Source organism: Cryptomeria japonica, chromosome 7, assembly GCF_030272615.1.
Source record: "Cryptomeria japonica chromosome 7, Sugi_1.0, whole genome shotgun sequence".
NCBI lineage: Eukaryota > Viridiplantae > Streptophyta > Pinopsida > Cupressales > Cupressaceae > Cryptomeria > Cryptomeria japonica.
In genome coordinates this window covers 738,748,108-738,761,443 of record NC_081411.1, presented here as the reverse complement: position 1 = coordinate 738,761,443, position 13,336 = coordinate 738,748,108, and the positions used below count along the sequence as shown (strand labels likewise).

The window sequence follows — 13,336 nt, the reverse complement described above, 5'->3', positions numbered from 1 at the left end:
ACATTTTGGAGAAATAGAATAGTAAAGGGATAAATTTGATCAAAATGGTAATGCTCAAATTTAGGTGTCTACAAAAACATTCATAAAATATAAATATAACTTTATATCTTTTGAAAACAATGTTAATTCAAGGATGAAAGAATAAGATGTAGAATTGTATGAGAGCACATTGAAATCCTTGATATAAGCATGAATAGAAGCTAAAGACAAGGGTTCATGGCCATCTATTGTGTGTGAATCAATAATCAATCAAACACTTATGCAGAGGGAAGAAGAATAACTCAAAATAAAACCCGATTGGAGTCAAATATCAACTAGGCATTACCAAAATGCAGGAAACTAAAATGCACCTTATATCAATTTATAGATTTTCTATTTTCCAATGAAGAAATGATTAACACATTGATTAGATTATAAATTAATTAAAAAAATAAAATTAAAACATGTAAATGATAAATGTCAAATATAAATGAGAAGGATAGATAATTCTTAGCTTTTTGAATGTGCCTTTTTGTCTTGAAAAAGATTAATTAGATTCTTAAATTGATATTGAGATGTTATTTATATTATAAAAAAGAAATAAATACTTAAACTTTTGATAGTTAGGATGCAATAACATTTGTCATTTTGTCCCACTAGCATGAAAATGTCAAACATGTGCAATTTCATCCTTTACAGTTATTGTCAACTACAACTAATTTGTCCTCACTTTTACCTATTTTTTAAATATAGTGTGCTACTGAGAAGCACCTTTAGGGATTCACTGTAAGAGGGTTGAAATATAAAAAATTCCTTAACTTCAAGTTAAACTCTGATACTAATTACACAAGCTTCAAGACACAAAAGACACATGATATAGAAGGTGGAGGTGTAGTAATTGTCGATGTTTGATGCAACACCTTGTGCCACTATTTGATAATACTTTCATGAATCATATTAATGATAAATGCATTTCCAATCTTCTACTAAATACTCTAAGATTGTTTTAAATATACAATCATATATATTCAATTCAAATATTTTAATATAAATTGACAAATAATAATCAAACAAGTAAAAAATAAACCAAAAATAAATAAAGCAATAATTTAAATTTAGAAGACAAAATCACCTATAATATTATATCCAACGAATTCAATTACACACATAATCCAATAAAAATATAGAAATAAATATAATAGACTCTAAGGCAAAAAGACCAATTTGAAACACAAGAATGAAATAGTGAAATATGGTGCACCTTCATATAAACCAAAATTCCAAAATTCAAAATTCAATGCTTTGGGCTCCTCGCAACCCAGAAAATCCCAAGCAATTTATAATTTGTTTAAGTTATTTAAATTCGAAATTTCAAAACGGTTATGAATTTTTATATTCAAATCCGATTCCCTTCAATTCATTTGAGAGCCTGCAAATTCAAATTTTGGCCGTCCATCGTCAACGGTTAGGTTCATCTGACCGTTGATCCATTCCAACGGTTATCTGGCAACGACTTCCGCCTTCATAAATTCTTTGTTAGGCACCTACTTTATTCGAGAACAGTCTGTTCGTCTTTGTTACTCCACTTCCTGGTATGAATTTCGTGTGCTACTCCACATCCTGGTATGAATTTTACCATATCTGTTGTTACATTCTGCTTCAATGCCAATGCTTCAAGTTTTCCGAGTGCCAAAATGGTAAGATTTAGAATTGGGAAAATATTAGATAGTTACAATAACAATAAATTAAATTTGAAGATGAAAACTGGTTAATTGTTAAGTCTTTCTTCCATGTCATTTTTGTGGTTGTAGATAGAATTGATTTCTCAAGTCGTCTGGAGTGGGGCGATCGAATGATTAAGGGGGTTCAAGCTCATTGATGTTTTGCAAGGTCTTGTCAGAAGAGACGATAGATGATTGCAACTGTCTCCAAGGTATTTAGATGTTTATGTTTTTCTGTGTCCCAATAGAGTTTCAAATCACAAGGCAAAGATGTAAGAATGCTTACAGATTTTGTTTATCAATTTCAGATGTTAATGTTTCTTAATGATTATGAAATCCTACAACCGGGAGATTATCTATGAGAAAACCCAAAACCCCTGATACATAGATATCTGGATCTCTTACACATCTTTCCAATAGTGAGATGAAATTAAGCAATAGAACGCCCCTCAGAGCCCTTGACTAACTCCATAAAAAAACACCACTCCAATCACAAAAATCCCACGTATTTCTTTAGTAAGCTCAACCAGCCATATATCTGAGCCATACTTTTCTATTCGGTCCTTTAACTGCAACCTCTTTCTTAAAATTACTGGTTTCGGATTCCTCCTTATTTGAATGTGTGGAATCTACGAATTCTATTACAGAACCGCTATCACAATTCTAGTCTATATACATGTCCAACAGGTTGCAGTCCCATTTAAACATTTTGCAATATCAACAGATCTAATGCACACAGAGGTCCAAAATACAGCTGCATTCATTCATAGGCTTCTAAATAGTCTCACTTATTCTTCAAATTTATCACCCTCTCTTTTATTCTCTTAGACCCATTTACACCAGCACCCTTATTTTTACCAGTATACAAATTGGCAAGAAGAACCTTAAATAAAACCACAACCCAAATCAAAAACAATAAACATTTACAGCGGGGTGTAGCCCTCTGTGAATGTTGTGCAATAGCAAAACATAGTTCAAAAAACTTCGAACACATCTGCATTCATCCATGTGCTTCTCCAATCTAACACCTCCGTTATTTAGAGTAGTACCCTTCTCCCCTGTATACCTTTCTCACTTAGTAAATAACAAGAAATATCCCCTGTATATACACTTTATTGTTTCCCAGACTCCAATCCCATTTTTGATATATGACATGTAGAGTTTCAAATATATTGACCCCAGGTTTTGGTTTCTCTCATCTTTATAAGTATATAGATGTTCTAAGATTCAATCTTATACCAGAATAGTTATTATTCCTGCAAACCGTTTCCCTCCATGATCCCACCCTCTGAAGTCTCAAACTCGTTCGCCTTCACAAAACTTTCAGCTCTGCCTATTCATACTGTAATTTGATAGCCCCGAGTTTCTTCTGTCCTTTAAAGGGTTAATTTGGAGAGCCTGCAAAACATTAGATTGAGTTAAATAAATTATAAATTGTATTTAGGCTACTGATGAAGATTGCCACCTACATGGTATCGGCAATCACCAGCTTCATTTAAACGAGACTGGACAGCTGGACATGTCCAATTGCATAGCCAACAGCTTACACAAAATGAAACAAATGTTCTTTCATACATAATTATTTTCAATCAAGTAAAAAATGAGCCTTAAGTAGAAGGCTAGAAATAGAGTAAACTGAAACCCAACTTCGAGGATTATTTCATTGTGTAAATTGAGTAAAATATGCCTTTACAATTTACACAAAACAGATTTAGATTTCTCATGCAATGAAGATGAAAACCTCAAGTACAAAATTGGAGTACGAACATAACTACCTTTAGTAAGAGAAACAAAATCATCTCTACTTTTTGAGTTCCATTTCACGTAAATGTTGGACAAGTATTTCTTTGCTTGAAATTACTGATGTTCTCTTTTGTTCTTGCCAAAAGGCTGGAATAGGTACTGTAATTAATAATTTTCATCTTATAAGCCCCTGTTGTCTCATGAATTTGTTAATGGTAGTAGAATCGATAATTTTCGTCACATAGGCCTTTACTGTCTCATTAGAATTTTAAAAGGTACTGTAATCAATGGTTCTAGTCATATAGGCCTTTATTGTCTCATGAGAATGTTAGTCATTTTGAGATTCTCATACTGAACTAAGATATATTAAAAAGCCGGATTCTTATCAATTTGATTCAGTTGAATTGCAAGGCTGTTGCTGTGGTTCTGATATAACAACAATATTATGTTATGAGTCATATTTGTACTCAGGAATGGTTTCAGTACACCAGGTGTTAAGGAAGGGAAACATCATGACCTTTTGTTATTGTTCTGCCAATTTATGTATTAAGTCAAATGAACTATGCTATGAAATGCTTCAGCATCGAAATTAGGGTTTTAAATGACCTTACAGAACATGGCTTACACGACTTCTGATTCTACAATGACCAACATTATGTAACACAAGTACAACCATCTAGCACAGTTTATATTTAGAGTGATGTTTATCCATTGCAATAGAACAATGAGATTGCAAGGTGTTACAACATAGAACTTACTGGCTATCAGTATCAACAAACTGTAAAAAGAATTGTTTTAATTGATAGCAGGCATCATTGGCACATTTACTCGAGTTGCCTTTAACTGAGTATCGAGCACTTCAAGCTCAATAAATGGGGTTTGGGGTTTTGAATTGAGATAAACAAAGTTAAACCCAAGTAAACACCTATAATAAAAATAGGAAATAAGCAATTTGAACTAGGCATAAGAGAAGGAAACTGATACAATAATACATGGCAAGCATTATAGTGTAATGATAGCATGGGTACAGTTAGAAAAAGCACCCTGTTCAAACACAATTGCATTCATCCATGTGCTTCTGAATATCTCCTCTAGTTATTATTCCTGAAGAACGTTTCTTGGAAGAGTACCTTTGTATGCAGTCACATTGTATTTGGCTTAAATTTACACCTAATCTGTAATTTGTGACATTCTGTGTGCTGTCATACCTTTTTGGTCCCTAAACGAGGTAAAACATTGATATAATCAGGCTCATTAAATCCTCCCCTCTTCTTTAGAATTCTATAATATAACTACACCAAACATAAATACAGACTTTGAATAGAAATACTTACCCTGTTGGAGACATATTTGTTTGAAACTAAAAACTGTACACCCGGTTCTTGGCTTGAGATCATCCACCTGGCTACTATTTATTTGGTGTTCTCTTCAATCGAGACGACAAACGATTGCCAGTTGGGTCAGAGACTCATAGGTAATTGATTAAATTCAGCAGTTATAGTTTTATGTTTTTGACTTGAACTCCATATTGATAGTGTGTTGTCTGTTGAATTATGATTAATTGTATTTACCATCAATTTAACATTAGGAAACAGTTTCGGGAGCATTAATTTTCCTTACCATTTTCTTTTTGTTTTTGTCTCCCCTGTTTTTCTCTGTTTCTCAGGTAATGGCAGAAGAGTCAAAAGCTCATCAGTAGGAGGGAAAGCCTTTTCCATGTTCTGCTAAAAGAATTGTCTATGAAATCTGGTTCGCTTTCCCTAAAGAGACAAGGCTATCATTAAGGTAATACTAACTTTAAACTCTAGTAGTATTCATATTAGACAGTAGAAATAAGCTTTTAAAGTTTTTTGTGCTTGTTAAGAAATTAAAGATCAGGAGAGACCTGTGAACTTTTGGCTATGGACTTCTTCGTGAGTACAGAGGATCCATTCAAAGAGGCTCCTCTCTTTACTGCCTGTTCTGTATCAAGGTATGTAATGAAATCTCTTCTTAGGAGGATTACTCTTACAGTGTAGTTTGTGTTTTAAGAATCAAATGTGTAGCATTCAATTGGACATTTAATTTTTAATTAACACCTACAACTGTCGTTAATAGAGTCCATGCCTTTATTCATTACCTTCAAACTTTAACTGTTGTTCATTATAAGAAGCACTCAGTAACCTCTTGCAGAATCTAATCACTAGGCACAAAATGCCATTTCTATCCATGGTATTGAAGTTTATGTTAAACATTTAATTTACATTTACTTAGTCAAAGTTAAGCAAAAAGCCAATCGCTCCGATTGCTGGATTCAGATGCATTCTGGTTGAAAGTTTCTTTTCCATTGCTTGAGAGTTTGCATAGTTGCCAGCTGACAGGGTTCAGGGTAATTAGTTTCCGCTTCAGAGAAATTATCCTTGATTCAGAGTCTCATTTATGGGGTGTTAGCTCCACAACTGTATCCTCAGGACCCTTTAACAGTTCAGCAGCATCATATAACCCCATGCCCTGGGTGCTTGTGCCATTGAGATTATAGCTCTAGGCATGACACCATCACAGGTAAGTCATCATAAGATTAATATTCACTTATTGTTTCTGGATTCAATTGTCCGAAGCAATAAGTGAATATTAAAATGGATTGTGAAAATCTGATAGCTTTGACCATAAGATTCATTGAAGCTCTAATCCCACTTCCAAACCGACTCCTGTCAGAGCCCCCTTAGTACCAGACCGCAAACTGCTGAACTTTTCTGGCTCCAAGAAACGTGTAAAAGGACCATTTGAAGTTGCAAGCATCTTTCGAATTGCTGCATATGTCTCTTCAAGTGTATTCATGGGTTCATGGCAAAGCGCATCTTCTTTATAGCGAAACCATCTTCGACCATTGAATGTCGTGTCAACATATGCTCGATAAATGGTCCTCCATGCTTCCAAGTCCCAGAAATAGTAAATTTTCCTAAGTGCCCATGATGGACTTCTGTTGATATTTATGGAGATTGACATCATCAATACAAGAGTTATGACATATCCAACCAGGAAAAGAGAGCCCCTGTTTTTCTTGCTTTTTTTGCCATCTCTGCTTTTGTATACTTTTTTGGGTGATTATAACATTCCAAATAGTTTAAATATAACTGCATGCCTTGCTGAAAAAAATATTTTGGAATTCTTCAGAAATTCCCGGAACTGCAATTTAATTTGTGGTTAGAGCCTATTTATTATCTTTGCCCGAATGCCATTTCTTAGCTGTAGTCTACTTTTTGTCGTGTTTAAGTGAAATATGATTCTGTAAATATTTTCTAAGTTCCTAGTTCCACTTAGAGATCTCTTGAAACTCTGCAACTTTGGTCTTATGCTTCTCATAACATCCAGTTATAAGGCATCTATTGACAGTAGTGGTGGTGAAGGTAAAGTATAGAAAACAATGGCATCCTCCCATCTCTACTCAACGCCCAACAACGCCCATTCAAAATTTCGCTGGCCTTTGTATTAAGATTGCCCTTTTTAAACCAACTCCCGCAGTGTTCAATACTGTGTATTTTACTAAGTGAAGCTTCATATCTTTATTTTTGATCAAATTTTAATTCTTTCTATGTTTGTCAATTATCATATTATTTCGTTCAACAACATTTATACAAAAATTATGGCTTAGTCTAAAATACTTTTAAATCCATCAAACCATCTTCATATAATCTTAATTTCACATGGTGTTCTGGTGCTTAGATTAGACATTTTAGATAATGTATGATGGATTGTAAGTTATATTATTTTATTAAGGAATCATTCTTCATAGTCTAAAATACTTTTAAATCCATCAAACCATCTTCGTAGTAAAAAATTAATATAATCTTAATTTCACATGGTGTGAAGGTGCTTAGATTAGGCATTTTACATAGTGTATGATGAATTGCAAGTTAGATTATTTTATTAAGAAATCATTCTAGAATATTTTTTGAGTACAATTGAATTGAACATGTATTAAATTAAGCATATTAAAAAAACATTGATGGAATTTGAGTTATTGGAGTTTGGGTCATTACATGTGGTGTAGAAAGGTTCAAAAGCTAGGCCTTTTACCCTATTACAATTTGTGTAAATTAAAATTGTGTAATCTTTTTAGTTTTGAATTGAATTTTGTGAACTTATTTTTATTGAGACTTGTTTTCTATATATTTTTAGTGTTGATTTTATTCTCTTTTGAAATCAAATTTAGTCACATAATGTATGTTAAATATCTTTTAGATTTTGATATTTCTTTGTTTTTGATAATTTGTTTTGATATTCAGTGGTTTTTCTTGATTCTATTTTTGAGCATTTGATGATCTTGGATTTAATGTTGAAAATGAATATATTTTATGACTTATTGTTGAAAAGGATAAATACAACATTATATTACTTATTGTTGTAATTACATTTGAAATTTGACACATTTAAGCTTGTTGGAAATAATAGGCTGAAGAGTTTAATGAGTCATAATTTTATTTTATGAAAAAATTCTCTTACAATATTAATTGGAAAACCTTTCTTATTTGGGAATTGCTCTTACTAGTGGTAAAATTATTTTACAACTTCAAAATCTCTCTAATTTGGGAAGTACTCTTATTGGTGATAAAATTATTTTACAACTTCAAAATCTATAAATTGGAAGGGTGATGTATGCATTTGCAAGTTTTTGGGAGATTTTATGAGAGATTTTGTGAATTGGTTCTAGTTTTGATGAAATTTTATAAGATTTTTTTTTAAGAATTTTTTGAAGGAAGTTGAGTAGAAAATAGAAGTTGAGTAGAAAATAGATATTTTTTGATAATTTTTTCTATATAATTGTTTTACTATGGAGTATAAATAAAAATCAAATAAAATATATATTATATTTTATTTAAAATTAATGTAAAATAAACAAATTAATCTCTCTCTCTCTCTCTCTCTCTCTCTCTCTCTCACACACACACACACACACACACACACACACACACACACATTAAAATAATAAATTAAATTAAACAATTTAAAACAATTAAAATTAAATTAATCTAAATTAATCTAAATTAAAATAAATTACACATCTAGTATTGAAACGAGTTAGAATCAGTTAAATATTTAATTTTATTTGACAATATCTAGTAATTAATGCATGAAATTAAATAATTTAAATAAAACTAAAATTGTAATAAAAATATTTTAAATAAGCTTTAATCCGGTCAACCAGTTATAATAAGAGTTCTCAAATTAAATATTTAAAATTTTCATTATATTACTCTATATATAAATAGAAATCAATAAAATATATACTAGATTTTATTTAAATTAATGCAAATATAATAAAAAATAATAATAAATTAATTAAATATTAAAATTAAATTAAAATAACTTAAATAAAATAAAATAAAATAAATTGAATTAAAATAATCTAAATTAAGTTAAGTAGCTTAAATTATAATAAATGGAATAATTTATATTAAAACAAATTGCATGTGTAGTATTGTAACAAGTTAGATATCCAATATGTAATGTATTCAAATAAATAAATTCATTTTATATTTAGAACATTTTGTTTATACTTTAAAGCGGCAATATGTTTATTTACTTTCAATTACAAAATAATAAAAAGTCATTGTGGATTTTGAGGAAGTCGGGAAAAGGTTTAGTGTGCAACTTTGAAGGTACACAACAATTCACATATTCTAACATTGGTTTAGATCATTCATGCTTTCTTCGTATATCCTTTCTCATTATTTTATTAATGTATTCCAATCTTCAATTATGTATTATGATTATCTCTCTATTTTCTAGTTGAATTCAATCATTGTGTATACATTAAAGATCTTTGGATACAAGCAGAACATGTAAATGGAGTTCTAGGATATATTCAAAAAATTATCAATAAACCAGGAAGTTCACTTAAAACCAACAACATATATAATGGTTGAATTTGACCATTATTTGAGAATACCATTTGACAATCATCATCCAAATACAATTCCAATAACAACAATACAAAGGGACATGCTTCAATTACCATTAAGATTGACATGGGCATTAAAAATACATTAATCTCAAGGGTTGATTCTATCAAAAGTCACAATTGATATAGGACCACGAGAAAGAACAAGATTAACATTTGTGGCAATGTCTCATGTAAAGTCTTTGGAAAGTCTCAAAATAATGCCAACATTCTCATTTGATCGTTATGAAAAAAAGAAAAAAGGTAGACAACTTGCAAAGAAAAAGATCAAAGAAAACATATTAAAATATTAGAAGATAATTGGTGTAATATATCTTTTTTCAAATAATATGAAATAAATTATCATTAGTAAATGTGTGATTTTCAACCATGATAATAATTGCTAACATCCTTGTATCACTTCTTCATTTGTATTTTTTACAAAACTATTTACACGTTCTCACTACGAGTAATATAGTAATATAAATATATAATGATATAACAACAGTCTTAATAGATTTTTTAGATTTTTTTTGAATGCTGAAGAGTTTAGTAGAAATGTAAAAATACAAAAGTATAGTAATATCTCAATAATAATTTGATATTGATTAATATATACAATTTAATTAATATCTTAATAATAATTTAATATTAAAATATCATTTTTTTAGTTAAGCTACATATATGGTGTTCTATTCTATTTATTATTTAACTATATACATTTACTTCAAATGAAAAATATTTTGAAATATGTAGCATTTTCTAAATATACATCATGTAACCTTTCGTCATTCTTTTTGTTATGATAAGAGAAATGCTCTACTTTATTTCCAATTTAACAACATAAATTTACTTTAAATAAAGAAAATTTCTATAAATTTATCTAATTATCTCATCTTAACATATATTGCCTTTAGTGAAAGTGGAATGAAAAAATGTCCCCTGCGACGGCCTCCACTATAGTCTCCTCTACGATGGTAATGTCCCCTGTGGTGGCCTCCACTACGGTCTCCTCTACGGCTGCCGTTGCCCAAGCCGTGTTGACCTTTGCAGCTGGAGATATTACGACTCCCCTTTTGGTGTCGTATTCTACGACTGTAGGGTTGAAGACTTCGGCGAATACTCAGACGGTTGCGGTTGACTCTTCTGCTACTAGGGCTGATTTTGCCATTCAGATTGGAGGGGGTGCGACGGGGCTTGCTTCCAGATCTGGTGGTTTGAGCAGGGGTTTGAAGGCTAGACCTCAACAAGGATTGTTGAGACAGAATGTTGACAGAGGTTTTAATCCGGTTTCTAATGCCATCTCCATTAAGTTGAAAGCAGAGACAAAAGAGGAAATAGACTACAATGTCTCTATTTTTTCTACTCATGGAGTTATCTGTCGGTTTAGAGGTTTTTGGCCCAGCCTCCCTTAGTTGCATGCTTGGATCTCAAAACATTGGGAGCCTCTCATAACTGGTAAAGTTCAGATTTATCCTATGGCTAAAGGGTTTTTCAAAGCTAAGTTTGATATTGCTAAGGATAGAGACATTATTTTATGTGATCATTTTTTTTGTTGGGAGGACAAATTTATGTTGATGATCAAACCTTGGCATGTGGATTTTAATCCCTCTTTTGAAACTTTCAACAAGATATTGATTTGGGTTTGGTTGCTTAATCTTCCCCTTCATCTTTAGGCTGATCCTCTTTTGGAGGAAGTGGGTGAAGCCCTTGGTGACTTTTTGATGGTGGATGACAAGTCTTCTGATATTCTTCACTCCACTTTGCCTGTATTCTGATTAAAATGGATGTCTCAAAAGGGTTGCCTACTGAGATTGAGCTCAAATCTTCTAAGGGTGGGTTCAATCTTTGGATTATGAGGGGTTACCTTTTCGATGTAGAAGATGTTTTAAAATAGATCATGCGATTGCATAGTGCGGATTAGAGAAAAAGACTATGACGGCTTCGTGGTGGAAAGGGGCTTCAGAACGACACTATACGGTTGAGAAATTTTTTGAGCAACATATGAGTTTTTCTCAGGTGGTTTCTTTGGATTCACAAGGTGTTACGGCTTCCCCTCCAGTGAATGCTGACGTGACATCTTTGGATAGGTCTAAGGAAGGGAATTTTGATGCAGAGATGGTTGCAGATGGTGTTTCCCCAAATGCAAGTGGCATTGCGTCCCATGTTGCTATGTCTTGTGATAGCGTTCCTGTTATCAATCTTGGTGAATCTTTTGATGCTGGGAGGAAAATTTTTGATTCCTCTAATAGGAGGATTGCTCTTACTGTTGATTCTCTTTCTCAACTGGATGGTGGACCTTCACTGGCTTGGCATGATAAGGTAGCTCAGGTGGAGGAGGGTTGGATTATTGTTAAGGGTAAGAAAGTTAAACCTTTGAAACCCTCTTTTGATATGACTCTTTGGTCCCACAAGAGTAGTGCAAAATGTAAATCCTAATGGTTTTTGGTTGGGGGAGCCTTGGTTGGATTTTTTTTGGCTTTTATCTAGTTCTAATTTAGGTTGTGGGAGCCTACTACTAAAACCCATATCATTGTTTTTGGGAACTCTTTCCCTGATTCTCAATGTCTTTGCCCCATCGTTGTTTCATTGTATTTGTCTTCTATGGAGTTGTTTTGTTGTTGTGATCGGTTTGGGCTTAATGTCTTGTTAAGTCAAAACTTATCTACTTTTGTAAAGGGTTTTGGGTCCCTTCAAAACCCGTTTTTGCCTTAATCAAAAACATATATTGCCTTAAAGTTTAAAATATGTATCTTCTACTATTCATTATTGATTTAAAAGCTAAAAATATTTTCCTTGCAAGTGAGCAAAATGTCACATAATGTACATGCATGGACATCCAATTGGTTGGAAAAGTACCACTACCATCTTCCATTCAATATCGTCCTTCGTATAGAGGAATCAAGTGTTTGCTACTGGTTGAGAGAAAAAATGATCAATAGAATTGACAAAAATGGACCAAAAAATAATTTATTTTTTTCGATAATTATGCTTTATACTTTAACTTCCTCTATGGTTCCAAGGTGAAAATGAACTTAGTTGTAAAAAAATATAATTTATAAATTGAGATTATGATTTTTTGTGACTGGCCAATTTCTCAATACCATGAGCTTCAAGACCTTTACCTTGCTAGATGTATGTGGAAGGTCACCATTAGGCCAACAATGACAATTAAAAAACACAACCTATTTGAACAACTTAGTATGAAGTTCATGAGATTTCTTAAGGGACAATCATGAATTAGTTTTCACAGAGGACCACTTGAAGAATGGTTGCTTGCTAATTTTAAGTTTAATTATTCAATTAGATTCACAGTGCATCAAGTCATGCCATCATTTAGGTTGTTACAAGCTCACTATGGGATACCTACATTATATGTTGTGAAGTCCAACATAACAATCGAAGTTTAGGCTCTTCTTCATGATATTGAAAGTGAAGAGATATTACCAGTGCATAAATGGTTAACAAAGTAAAACTTATTTACACATTGTATCTATAATTAAATTCAATGATTATAATATAGTATAGATGTTTAACAGTTATTACTACTCCATGAATGATTAGTCAAGTGATTTTTTTTCCATTTTTTGAGTATCATTTTGATAAATGATTCCAAATTTTTCAAATGATGTTATTATACCTCTAAAAAGTATGATATTCCCTGTACCTCATTTTAGTTATCATTAATTCAAATTTAACCAAAATTAAATTAAAAACATCATCGATCATTGAATTTATTTGCATTTCATATTTTATCATTGCACATATAAATATTCCATATTTTGAAACTTGGTATTTCTCAGCATACTTAAATTTCTAAAAATACAGGTATACTAGTAATAATATTAATTATAAATATAAATAATCTTTATAATACAAACAATTATAATATACATATTAGTATTTATATATCTTTATATATTATAAATATAAAAAAAAAATTAATTTTTTTGGGTCAAAAGTCAAGGGAAAT

The 13,336-nt window shown here is 31.5% G+C and overlaps 1 long non-coding RNA gene across 2 annotated transcripts; it reads left to right on the top strand.

Moving 5' to 3' along the window:
- The first annotated feature begins 1,548 nt into the window (after positions 1-1,548).
- LOC131071933 (uncharacterized) lies at positions 1,549-11,953 on the top strand. 2 transcript variants are annotated; one of them, XR_009358384.1, is made up of 5 exons: positions 1,549-1,676; positions 1,791-1,912; positions 5,110-5,228; positions 5,308-5,415; positions 10,281-11,953. It is a non-coding gene; the product is annotated as an uncharacterized LOC131071933 (long non-coding RNA). The 2 variants fall into 2 exon arrangements; XR_009112628.2 differs by lacking the exon at positions 10,281-11,953 and having other exon boundaries at positions 5,308-7,568.
- The last annotated feature ends 1,383 nt before the right edge of the window (positions 11,954-13,336 follow it).